Source organism: Vicugna pacos, chromosome 7, assembly GCF_048564905.1.
Source record: "Vicugna pacos chromosome 7, VicPac4, whole genome shotgun sequence".
In the NCBI taxonomy this organism is placed as follows: domain Eukaryota; kingdom Metazoa; phylum Chordata; class Mammalia; order Artiodactyla; family Camelidae; genus Vicugna; species Vicugna pacos.
In genome coordinates, this window is record NC_132993.1 from 44,002,038 (window position 1) to 44,014,127 (window position 12,090).

The window sequence follows — 12,090 nt, forward strand, 5'->3', positions numbered from 1 at the left end:
GACAATCAGCAAGGCTGACCTCGGAGCATATTCTCTCCTCACCACCACTGGGAGCCACAGTGCACACATATGCTCACCCACTGCAATCCATCCTCCCTCCCATCTCCCTTCCTCTCAAGAATTAATAATCTCTACAAAGATACACCGTACAACACTGGGAATGTAGCCAATGTTTTATAATAACTATAAATGAGTATAACCTTTCAAAATTGTGAATCACTATACTGTACACCTGTAACTTATACAATACTGTACATCAACTATACTTCAATAAACAGAAGAATTATTAAATCTCACAACCAGCCCAAACAACAGGGATGATTTTTGAAACCTTGTTCAAGTTAGAGCTGGGCACACATGGATGACAGATCTACATGGGGCCCCCCAACCCCACCCTGGGGAACACGGCAGCTACAGAGACTCGTCTAAGAGGCCCAACATGTGTCTTCGTAACTGCATCATTGCCTTGAGACATGACTCGCCAGAACCAGAAACTTTGGGAGAAACCTGCCTCCACTATCCACCTTGGACTAAATATTCTATAAAATAGAAAATGACTGTGAAACATAGAATTCTCCAGAGCAGAGGTCAGCCATTTTTTCCTATGAAGGGCCAAATGGTAACTATTTGAGGTTTGCAGGTCAAACAGACTCTGCTGCAACTATTCAAGTCTGCAACTTGTAGTAAGGAAGTCCCCACAGATGATAAACAGTCAAATGAACACAACTGTGTTCCAGTAAAACTTAATCCATCAGCAAATTTACTTTTATTTGTCCAAATGTCCATCAACCAATGAAGGGATAAGCCAAACGTGGTGCGTCTACACATATAATGGAATATTATTCAGCCTTAAAAATGAAGGAAATTCTGACACATTCTGCAACATGGATAAACCTAGAGACATTACCCTAAGTGAAATAATCCGTCACAAAAAGACAAGTACTTTATGATTCCACTTACTTTATAAGGTTTTAAAGTAGTCAAAGTCATAGAAACAGAAAGTAGAAAGGTGGTTCCCAGGGGCTGGAAAGAAGGGGAAATGGAGAGTTCTTGTTTAATGGGTATGGAGTCTCAGTTTTGCAAAATGAAAAAGATCCAAAGATCTACAATGTCACACAACCATGTGAATATACTTAATGCTACCTAACTGTACACTTGAAACAGGCAAGATGGTAAATTTTATATTTTAAAATTTTTTGAAAAAAAAGCCAACAATCGATTTCAAAAGTTTAACCTTGCTATAAACAAGTACAAATCAAAATGAAATACCACATTTCTGTCCATGGAATTAGAATGTTTCTTTAATGACAGCTGTTGCTGGCAAGAATCATGGGAAATGGGACTGAATGCTGCTGGTAGGAATGTGAGCTATTTCAATATTTCCGAAAGACAATTCGGCCATATATTTCGAACGCATTTTTAAATTGCTTATGTTCTTTGACTCAACTATTCCATGTCTGGAAACTCAACCTAAAAAAACCTGTCAGACGTGCAAAAAAATTTTATGTGAATATTCACAATGAGTATTTTTCATAAAAAAAAATCAAAGAAAATAGAAACCTAAATGTCCATAAATAGTAGATTAGAAAAACTGAATTATGGTAGGACTTCATTAACAGATCACCTTGTAGACATTCCAAACTACGTTACAGAAGAATATTAAATAATCGGGACTGTTCCAGAAGTATTAAGTGATATTTTAAGTATATTTTTATTTCTTACTTATTTATTTAAGACCTGGAGCCTGCATAAGACAAGTCAACAGTGGTCACTTCTGAGTGATGGGATTCTAGTTGGTTTTGTTTCCTTCCTTTTTGCATTTTTCCAAGAGTTTGTTAAAGTCAGAAAACCATTTTTTTCTTTTGTTTAATTGAAATATAGTTGATTCATAATGTTGTGTTAGCTGCTGGTGTACAGCATAGCAATTCAGTCATACATATATTCTTTTTCATTATAGGTTACAGAAAACCATATATTTTTAAAAAGAAAGTAAAACTTAATTACTCAATTACTTTTATTATTTCCCCCTCCCAAAACCAAAAACAGCTAATTTCACTTTCTATGTTTATTTCATTTCTTCCTACGATGTTCAGAAATTTTTCTATTTAAATAAAAAAAATCACTGACTTCTTACCTTCATCTATATAAGGATATGCCATCAGCGAAGTTATTTAAAATTCAAAGTAGAATTTAGTGCCAGTTTTCCCCAGATATTCTCTCTGTGCTATCTATGTCCTTTCTGTGGTAAGGAGTCGGAACGGGGTGAGGGGCGGTGGCATGGCCGTCCCAAATCTCTCGGGGAGGTTCTCTGCCAGAGTCTTGGTGGAGGGGCAGCTCTACAGGTAGCCCTGTTTTCTATCACCTGAGAGGATCCTCCCCAGACACGAGAGACAGCATCAGTGACAGGCATCAGACTGGAGGGAAGCCCCTCCACAGCTCAGTCAGGTGACTGAGGCACAGCATGGAACGGAAAGCAAGGAGGGCTGGGCACTGGCTCCCTCCCAGCAGGTGGACTAGGAAACACCGAGACTTGGCTTCTCCGGGTCTTGAAGCGAGGAAACGATGATGAGGAAATGGAGACATAATGACACCTTAGCTGGAGTTTTGAGGGATCAGAACTTAGACAAAAGCCATGATGTAGGAAAAAGATCTCTTGAGATAGTAAAGAAACTGGCCACCAGAAAGGCTGAATTACAGAAGCCGGCTTCAGCTGCTGATGTCGGCAGGGCAGCCTGGAGCCAGCGCACAGAGCTCTTACTTCCTCAGGGGTTTAAGTGCCCAGTGTCTCCTGGGTTCCCATGCACAGCATCCTTATGATAAGCACCCCTTTACTTGAGGTAGCTTGAGGAGATGCCAATTTGTGTGATCAAAAGAATTCAACCAAAAAGCAAAAGAAAACATGAGCACTGGACTGAAGTGGGGCAGCCACGCACTTCTGAGGGGGGCCGGCCAGGTGTGCAGAACCATCTGTAAACTAGGCGCAAGCAGTTCTTCCTCAGTCTGATCTCAGAACTTTAAAAACGCAAACCAAAATGGAAAAACAAGCAGAAATCTGAAATTCAGTTAAAGTTGGAAAGACAAATAAAATCACCATTAAATTTTTCCAGCATTTGTCACACACACACATAAATATATTAAAGAGGGTAAGCAGTCTAAAAAATGCTGGTTCACAACACATAAGATAAAAACTGTTAACTGGCTAATCTCTACACAGGTTCCATCTATGGTCATGAATATGATGCTAGGCCAAATTTAGGGTTTCAACTCTAGAAACAAGACAAATTATATAGAGAATTTTACCCTCATGACTATTTTGGTGGCATCTACAAAAAGTGCTATCTTGGACTTACAGATGCTCTGGATGCAGGCATGTGTGTGTTGGACCCGACCTCCACCTTCCTACGTATACATGCTAAGGAGAGCCGCCCAGAACATGACAAAGCATGAGGAGAATAAACAGAATTGAAGGAAAGAAGCCATAAATAGCAGATGTAGGAGACAGGAGCTGCCCACTACAGCAGACGGGCAGGTAATGCAGTACTTCCTAACTTGGGCTGTGACATCCTCTCTCCTCAAAACAACCCTAACCTCCCAGATCAAATCCAAAAACACTTTTTACACTTCCTGAAAAGTCTCCTTCCTTTTTTATGCTACTAAGTGTCTCCTAATTTGTGATTCATCTGGGCTTCTCATTTTCCCCTTTAAGAAAAGCAGATAAATTTCAAAAGTTGGGGGAGAGGAATTAGTAATTTAAATGTCAGTGTAAATTAGTCCAACGAGATTGCATTCTTATCAACCCAGAACGATAAATCTTCAGCTACTCACCTCCCTCCCGCACCTCCATCATCACACAAAACCATTGGTTCTGGGGTTTACAGAGTTCTTTGCAGGCTCATGTGTCCCTCAGTGCCCTGCCACAGGATTATGAGAGACCTAAGAACACACCTTCTGAAGAACAGCAGAAAATTCCCTGCTCTTCCTTCCTGCCAACAGTTAGAGACATTTTTTCAACTCTCCACTCACTCTACCCCTTCACCTGGTAAGAGGACTTTTCAGAACTACTACCATGATGACTTCCCATCAAAATACTACCTGAAGTATAGCTTCAAAAGAACACAATAACTGGGATTGAATTTACCAAAGGAAGCGTAAAACATACACTCTGAAAACTACAAAACACTGCTGAAAGACACTAAAGAAGATCTAAGTAAACAGAAAAACATCCCATGCTTATGCACTGGAAGACTTAACATTGTTAAGATGACAATTCTCCCCAAACTGATCTACAGATTCAATGCAGTCTCTACCAGAATCCCAGCTGAATCCTTTGTGCAAACTGACAAGCTTATTCTAAAATTCATATCTAATTGCAAGAGATCAAAAACAGCCAAAACAACCCTGAAAAAGAAGAACAAAATAGGAGGACTCTCACTTCCTGATTTCAAAAATACTACAAAGCAGTAGTACTGAAGATAGTATGGAATTGGCACAAGGAGAAACAAACAGATCAATAGAATAGAGAGTCCAGAAAGAAAACCATACCTTTGTGGTTAACTGATTTCACCAAGGATGCCAAAACCATTCAATGGGGAAAGAGCAGTCTTTTTAACAAGTGGACAGTCACGTGTAAAAGAGTGAAGTTGAACCCCTACCTTATACCATATATAAAAATTAATTCAAAATAGATCAAAGACCTAAACTTTAATAGCAAACACTATGAATCTTAGAAGAAAACAGATAAATCATGGCCCTGGATTTAGCAAAGGATTCTTAGATATAATACCAAAAATATAACCAACAAAAGAAAAAAATAGAAATTAGACTTCACAAAAATTAAAAACTTTTGTCCTTCAAAGGACATTATCAAGAAAGGGAAAAGATAATGCATAGAATGGGTGAAAATATTTGCAAATCATTTATCTGATAAGAGATTGGTAACCAGACTACATAAAGAACCCTTACAATTCAGTAATAAAGACTTAAGAATTTAATGTATAATATGGTAACTACAGTTGATAACGTTGTATTGTGTAATTGAAGTTTCTAACAGAGTAGACTTAAACGTGCTCACCAAAAAAAAGAAGGTAAATAAGTGAGAAGATTGATGGGCTAATTAACTTGACGGGAGAAATCTTTTCACAATGAATACATATATCACATCATCACGTTGTGTACTTTAAAGATCTTACAAATTTGTCAAATGAACCTCAATAAAGCTGGAAAAATGATAATAAAAAAAGACTAATAACTCAATTCAAAAATGAGCAAAGGATCCTGAATAGACAAGGAAGATACACAAATGGACAATAAGCACATGAAAAGATGTTCGTCAGTCATCAGGGAAAAGCAAATCAAAATCACAATGAGGTAACACTTCACTCCCACTAGGCTGGCTAGAATCAAAAAGTCAGATAATAACAAATGTTGGCAAGAATGTGGAGAAATTGGAACCTTCATACATTGCTGGTGGAAATATAAATTGGTGCAGCCACTTTGGAAAATAGTCTGGCAGTTTCTCAAACAATTAGACATAGTTACCATTTGACCCAGCAATTTAAATTTTAAGTATATACCTAAGAGAAATGAAACATATGTCCCCAGAGAAATTAGTATATAAATATCAGCATTATTCATAATAGTCAAAAGATGGAAACAAACCAAATGTCCAGTGGTGGATGAACAGATAAACAAATGGTGGTATAGCTATACAATGGAATATTATTCAACAATAAAAAAGAATGAAGTAGACACATGCCACACCGGTGATGAACCTTGAAAACATCATGTTAAAGTGAAAGAAGCCAGTCACAAAAATTCACATAGTAAATGACTCCATTCACATGAAAGTCCAGAATAGGGAATTCTATAGAGACAGAAAATAGATTCCAGGATGCTTGGGGCTTGGGTGCGGAGGGTGGAGGGGTGGAGGCTGAGGGAACAGAGGTGACAGCTAAAGAACAATGAAATGAGGTAATCAAAATATCCTAAAATTGACTGTGGTAGTAGTTACACAGATTTGTGAATATACTAAAACCCACTGACTTCCACACTTTACTTGGGAAATTGTACAATGTGTAGATATTACAATAAAGCTGTTTAAAAAAAAAAAAGGAAGTACTATCTGAAACCCTGAGACCCACCCATTTCACTCAAGATCCCTCGCGTCCCTCAAACTGCAAACCACAACGTCTGCCAAGCTGAAGTCTCCCCAGGCATCACCCTCCCCTGGGTTCTCTCATCACTACCTGTCTCTGACCCCATCCCTCCTCTGCCATCTCCTCTTGTAAATGTCCACTGTGCCCCAGGAACTCTCAGCCTGGAGACAGCTAATGCCCCACATCTGCCCATCTCAGCAGCTGTTATCTTAGCTAAGGCTCTGGCTTCTCCACCCTCACCTTCCCTGGAAACCGTCCCACATCCAAGTGCTCATTTCCTCAGCACGCCCATTTCTCAGCACCAGGTGAAATCAAATTCCCCTGGCCACTGTTATCTCCAGACAATAACCCACCAGACAGTACCCAGGACCCAGGAATGTGACCAACGCCTCTCTCCTCACTTGCTGGCATGACTCCCTTCCCTCCAGGTTCCTGTCCTCCTCCTCCAGCCTGCTCCTCCCCACTTTTCCTGATCCCCCCGAGGAGGACCTCACTCACCGGGAGGACCCAACAGTCCCTGGTCTCGTCTTAGTCTGTCTCCTTCCTTCCTGTGACCTGACCCTTTGTTTACCAACAACGTGTTTACCATGTGGCCACATCCAAACCAGGAACTATTCTCGGAAATGGAAAACTAAAAGTCCCCTCTGACCACCTTCCTGTTCTCACTTCCTCATTCTCACCTCATTGCTCTTTACTTGAAGGAAAAGCCTCCAGAACTTTTGATCCTGCCCTTCTTAGTCTCTCTCTGGGCTGCACTTCCTTCCGCCATTCATATACTCTCCCTGCCAGCACCCTTACTCTCCTGTTCATTGACACACAGCTGCTCTGTCAGTCCCCAGACACATATCTGCAGAGCCTGTCTCCTCCACTTTCTCTCTTGTCCTGACCACTACTGAGGAAAAATCTGGTCGTTTCCATGACAGGCTCCATCTCCAGGTTGTGAGTTCCAGCCTAAGTGGGGCCCTCCAGGGTTCAGGAGTCCTTCCACTCATCCAGGCAGCTTCAGGCGTTCACCTCTCACCTCCAGCTTCCTCCCTCCTCCCAGTCTACTCCTCCTCTGTCATCTGAGAACTGCATTTCCCACTTCATGGAACAGAAAGACCATGGGGTTTATACTCTTCATCTTGGTCCTCTGACCTCTTGAAATCTACCCACATATTCACCCACTTCCCTCGGTCTCAAAGAAAAGCAACAAACTCCTGTTTTCATGATCTTTTCTCCCCTACCTTCTCCAAGACTTCAGTCTATCCATTATCCCACCCCTTGAAGAACTCCAACTTCTTTCTTTTCACTAGTCCCTCCTCCTTCTCCAACAAACAAGCTCAGGCTCTTCTTACCCCAGTGTAGATGGGCAGCCCTGGCTAATTCATTAACCTATGAACGACCAGGACTGCTGCATTCGTCAGAGATGGGGCAATGAACAAGACAACCAGCGCCCGGGTTTCACTTACATCAGAGTGAGAGAACCAAACTCTCTAAGATGGACTACTCGGCCATAAAAAAGAATGAACTCTTGCCATTTGCAACAACACGGATGGACTTGGATGACATTATGCTAAGTGCAATAAGTCAGACAGAGAAAGACAAATACTGTATGGTGTCACTTATATATGGAATCTAAAAAATACAACAAACTAGTGACTATAACAAAAAAGAAGCAGATTCATGGATACAGAGAACAAATTTGTGGTTACCAGTGGAGAGAGGGAAGGGGGAAACAATATGGGGTAGAGGATTAAGAGGTACAAACCATTATGCAACAATAAAAAAAAATAAGCTACAAAAATATATTGTACAACACAGGGAATATAGCCAATATTTTACAATAACTATAAATGGAGCATAACCTTTAAAAATTGTGAATCACTTTATCATATACCTGAAACATATAATATTGTACATCAACTACACCTCTACTGAAAACAAATAATGAAGAGCTTAATGAAGAAAATGAAACAGGATGATGTGATCAAGAGTGACTACGGGGACTTGGTGGGGACTGGTTCACACTTGGGTCATCAGAGAAGGCTTCTCTGAAGAGGTGACATTTGAGCGGAAACCTGAAAGGCAGGAGGGAGCCAGTACAAGGCAGTCTAGGGTAAGAGCACTCCAGGACGAGCAACCAGCTGGTGCCAAAGCCCCAAGGCAGAATGCGCTTGGCTTAATTGGGGAGCCAAGGAAGCCATGGGGCTGGAGTGTAGTAGATGAGAGAGATGAGCTCAGAGAGGGAGGCAGGTGCCCTGTGGACCACAGTGAAGAATCTGACAGCCATGGGGACATTTTCAGCAGGTGAGAGACATAATCTGACTTATGTGTTAATGGGATCCCTCTGGCTGCTGGGCAGGGAGTGGTCTATATGGGACCAGAGAGGGAGCAGGGAGGCCTGCTGGGGGGCTACTGACAGGGTGCAGAGCAGAGGTGATGGTGGCTCAGACACAGGAGTAGCAGCAGAGATGTGCATGAGGGGACGTGGTGATGGTGCTCCCTCACCTGTGCTTATCCAATTGGAAGAGAGAGAAAGTGATGACCACGGTTGCTAGGAGAGAGGACCACAGCATCTATTCAAGAAGGGCTCTGTGAGACATGCCGCAGGGGAAGGAGACAGACACTCACTGTCGCTCCGGGCCTGCAGTGAGGCCCACACGAGGGAGAGGGCATTCTTCTCCCCACCTCTGACTACACCCCAAAGGCTCGTCTTGACTTGCAGACAGTGATGTCGTGTTCCTGGGGGACGTGAGCAGTTTCCGTGGTGAGGCACCACACGTGGCTTCTCGGCAGAAGCCAAAGACTCACTGTCATCTTCCGCTTTAGTCAGAGCAGTTCCCCAAAGGGCCACTGGAAGCCTTCCCCTCTTCCTGTCCACACGCAGTCTCCGTCTCGGCCATCACCCTCACACCCCATGCAAAGGAGTTCAGAACCAGAAGGGCCCTGGAGGCTGGCCTGGCCACCTCCTGTCAGACATCCCCATCCAGACATCCTGCAGGCACTTCAAACTGACCGTGTCTAATCCAGGCTAGCTGTCACGTGACACCTCTTCCTGGCTCTTTAGAAACCAGCCAATTCGCCCACTTCCTATGTTGTCCACTGTAGTTAATGGTCTCAGCACCCACACTTGGACTCAAGTGAGAATCGCAGAGACTGTCTTTAATTGCTTCCTTTCCCTTACTTTCCAGATCCAACTGGTCAGCAAGCCTTGACCATCCTCTCTAAATGCCTCCTAAGTCCATCCCCGCCCCTCAGCCTCCAAGGTCACTGGCCTAATTTAGGCTCTCTTCACTGCTCTCCTGGACTCGAGCTGGAACAGTGGTAGATTCCCGAGCCCAATACATAGCAAGTGCTCATAAACGACTTTTGAACAAATGAGAGAGTGCATGAATGAAGAGAAGGATTGAGTGAACAGATGAGTGAGGAAATCAAACAAAAGAATCATGCACGCTGTGTAGAAACAAGAGAACTAAGAATATATAGTGTAATGGAGGAGAGGCAACCAGGCGGCCCAAGGCATCAGGTGACAGAGGTGCTGTGGGGCGAGGGGGGCGGAAAACAACACAGGCTGCCTTCCAGTTGTCAGCTACTAAACCTGGCACTTCACACATAGTCCACACATGACTCACCCAACAACCATGTGATATATTGTGCTCCAGATGGTGAAACTGACATTCAGAGAAGTTAAATAACCATCCAAGGTCACCCAATTCATAAGGGGCAGGGTTCAGGCTCGAACCTCCGCAGGCCCCAAATCTCATGCTGGTTAGTGGACACAGGCTTACAGGACAGGCCAGACTTCGAAAGCTAATAATAGCCAACGCCCAGAGAGCGCTTCTGACCAAGTCACTGTTCTAAGCACTTTACATATATCCTCATTAAAAAGTCCTATGAATAGTATCCCCATATTATAGTTAAGGAAACAAAGGTACCAAGAAGTTAACAAGTAATTTGTCAAAGGTCATACAGCCATGGATGTGATGGAATTAACCTCACGTTGTGTTGTCTTAATGATGGAGGTAAGACAGCAGAGGTGGGCTCCGGGTGGAGGGAACAGTACCATTAGCCTCAGGGAGGCAAGAAGTGCAAGTCACATTTGGGAACAGGAAGTGGCTCATTGTGGCTGGGATCGAGGGGTAGTGGAAAGTGAGACCCCAGAGAAAAGATGGGATCAGACACGCAGCTTCCTGTCACCTGGTCCAGGGCCACGGGCCTGTCTTGTTTGATGTGTAAAGTGCCTCCCTCCTCCACAAGGTAGTGAACAGCTGGAGGAGCATGTTCATTGTTTTCTTAACCAAGGAATTTAATTCTCTTGCATCTGAAGGTGGGGAAGCTAAAAAGGCAAAGGAATAACTGATTTGTTCAAGGTCTTACTATTAACTACTAGATAGTACAACCTCCCCTATAGTCCATGAGGTAAACACCAGCGTCCTGACTCTTGGGCATGGATCTTTGACACACTTCTAGCTTGGAAAGCTTACGCATATTTTTTTAAGTCTTTCTCTGATTTTATTTCACAGTCCTGTAAGTGTGAGCCAATGCGCTGCCTCACTTCTATGAGGTTACAAGTTGGTCAAATATAAATTTCTATTAGGAACGGTTTAGTAAAAACAAATGAAAAGGCATATCCAACTGCTTTTGGGAAGAGGGGAGGAAAAAAGAAAGAAAAAGACCCAGTCTGCCAAGTCATCTAAGCAAGTCTGCCAAGTCATCTAAGTAAGCCCTTAGGCCATTTTGAACCTACCAGACTTGTAATCTCATCAGTCACAGGAAAAGGTCACCTTGGAATCCGCAAGTGCTACTCCAGTTCCTTCCTTCATGAAAACCCCGGCCTGGCTGGGGGGGATGGTCACAGCTTCAAAGCCTCCCAGCTCGAAGGAGACCAACATGGTCATTCCCCATGGTCAGGAGGACAGACTAAGTAAAAGAGCCCAAAGAAATGTTCTGTGACCTCTGAAAGTAAATATTCTACAGAAAATTATTATTTTCATATATTTTAATTCAAATGAGATTTAAAATAGAATAATTGAGGAAGTTTGAAAAAAAGAGAAGTCAAACTATCACGCATAACTAGGGTGACCATATAAGCCCAGGTTAGTCAGGGCAACCCTGGTTTATACTTATTATGCAATTAGTAACAGCTTGCACACACGCACACAGACACTTGAGGAGTATTCAAAAGTGTCATGGTTAAAATGGTCAGTTATTTCTGGTTACCCTGGCATAATCCACCACCATAAATGATCATCATCATAATTTTGGTATGGGGGGAGGGTGTAGCTCAAGTGGTAGAGCGCATGCTTAGCATGCATGAGGTCCTGAGTTCAATCCCCAGTACTTCCTCTAAAAATAAAGAAAGAAATAAACCTAATTACCTCCCCCGACGAAAAAACCAAACCAAACAGATAATTTTGGTATATTTCTTCCTTTTCTTATGTGCATATTTTTTAGCACTATCATCATAAATGGTTTCACAAGCCTATATCTTCTTTTCTTCCATTTTCATTACAACAACAGCATTGCATGTTCCTGGATAATAAGTCACAGGATTCCACTGAGTAGATGTTACCTTTCCTCTAGTATTGAACACTTAGGTGGCCTCAAGATAGTTTTAAAGGAAATGATTTTGTTGGGTACTTAGAGGACCAGTGTTCAAACCTCAAGAGAAACTCCAAACCAAGTGAGGAAGAGGCAAAAAATAATAATAATTAGGAGCGAATTTCACAAATTCTATTTTTATGACCAGTGTAGTCCCCTGTTCCCTTCTAGACCAACTAACTTCATTATTCCCTGGCCAAGGGTCCCTGGACCCAATTCCAGCATACGTGTGTGGACACCAACAAGCAATTCCGGGACACCAGTAGGATGTCAACTCAGCTCTGACACTAATCTACCCAGAGAGAGAATCAGACTCTACAGGAACTGGGCTCATCCCCACGAGACCACCCTC

The 12,090-nt window shown here is 42.5% G+C and overlaps 1 protein-coding gene across 3 annotated transcripts in view; it reads right to left on the reverse strand.

Annotated features, from left to right (window-relative positions):
• Positions 1-12,090, reverse strand: part of SNX10 (sorting nexin 10) — a 61,489-nt gene that overhangs the window by 29,366 nt on the left and 20,033 nt on the right. The gene's annotated exons all lie outside the window — the stretch shown is intronic.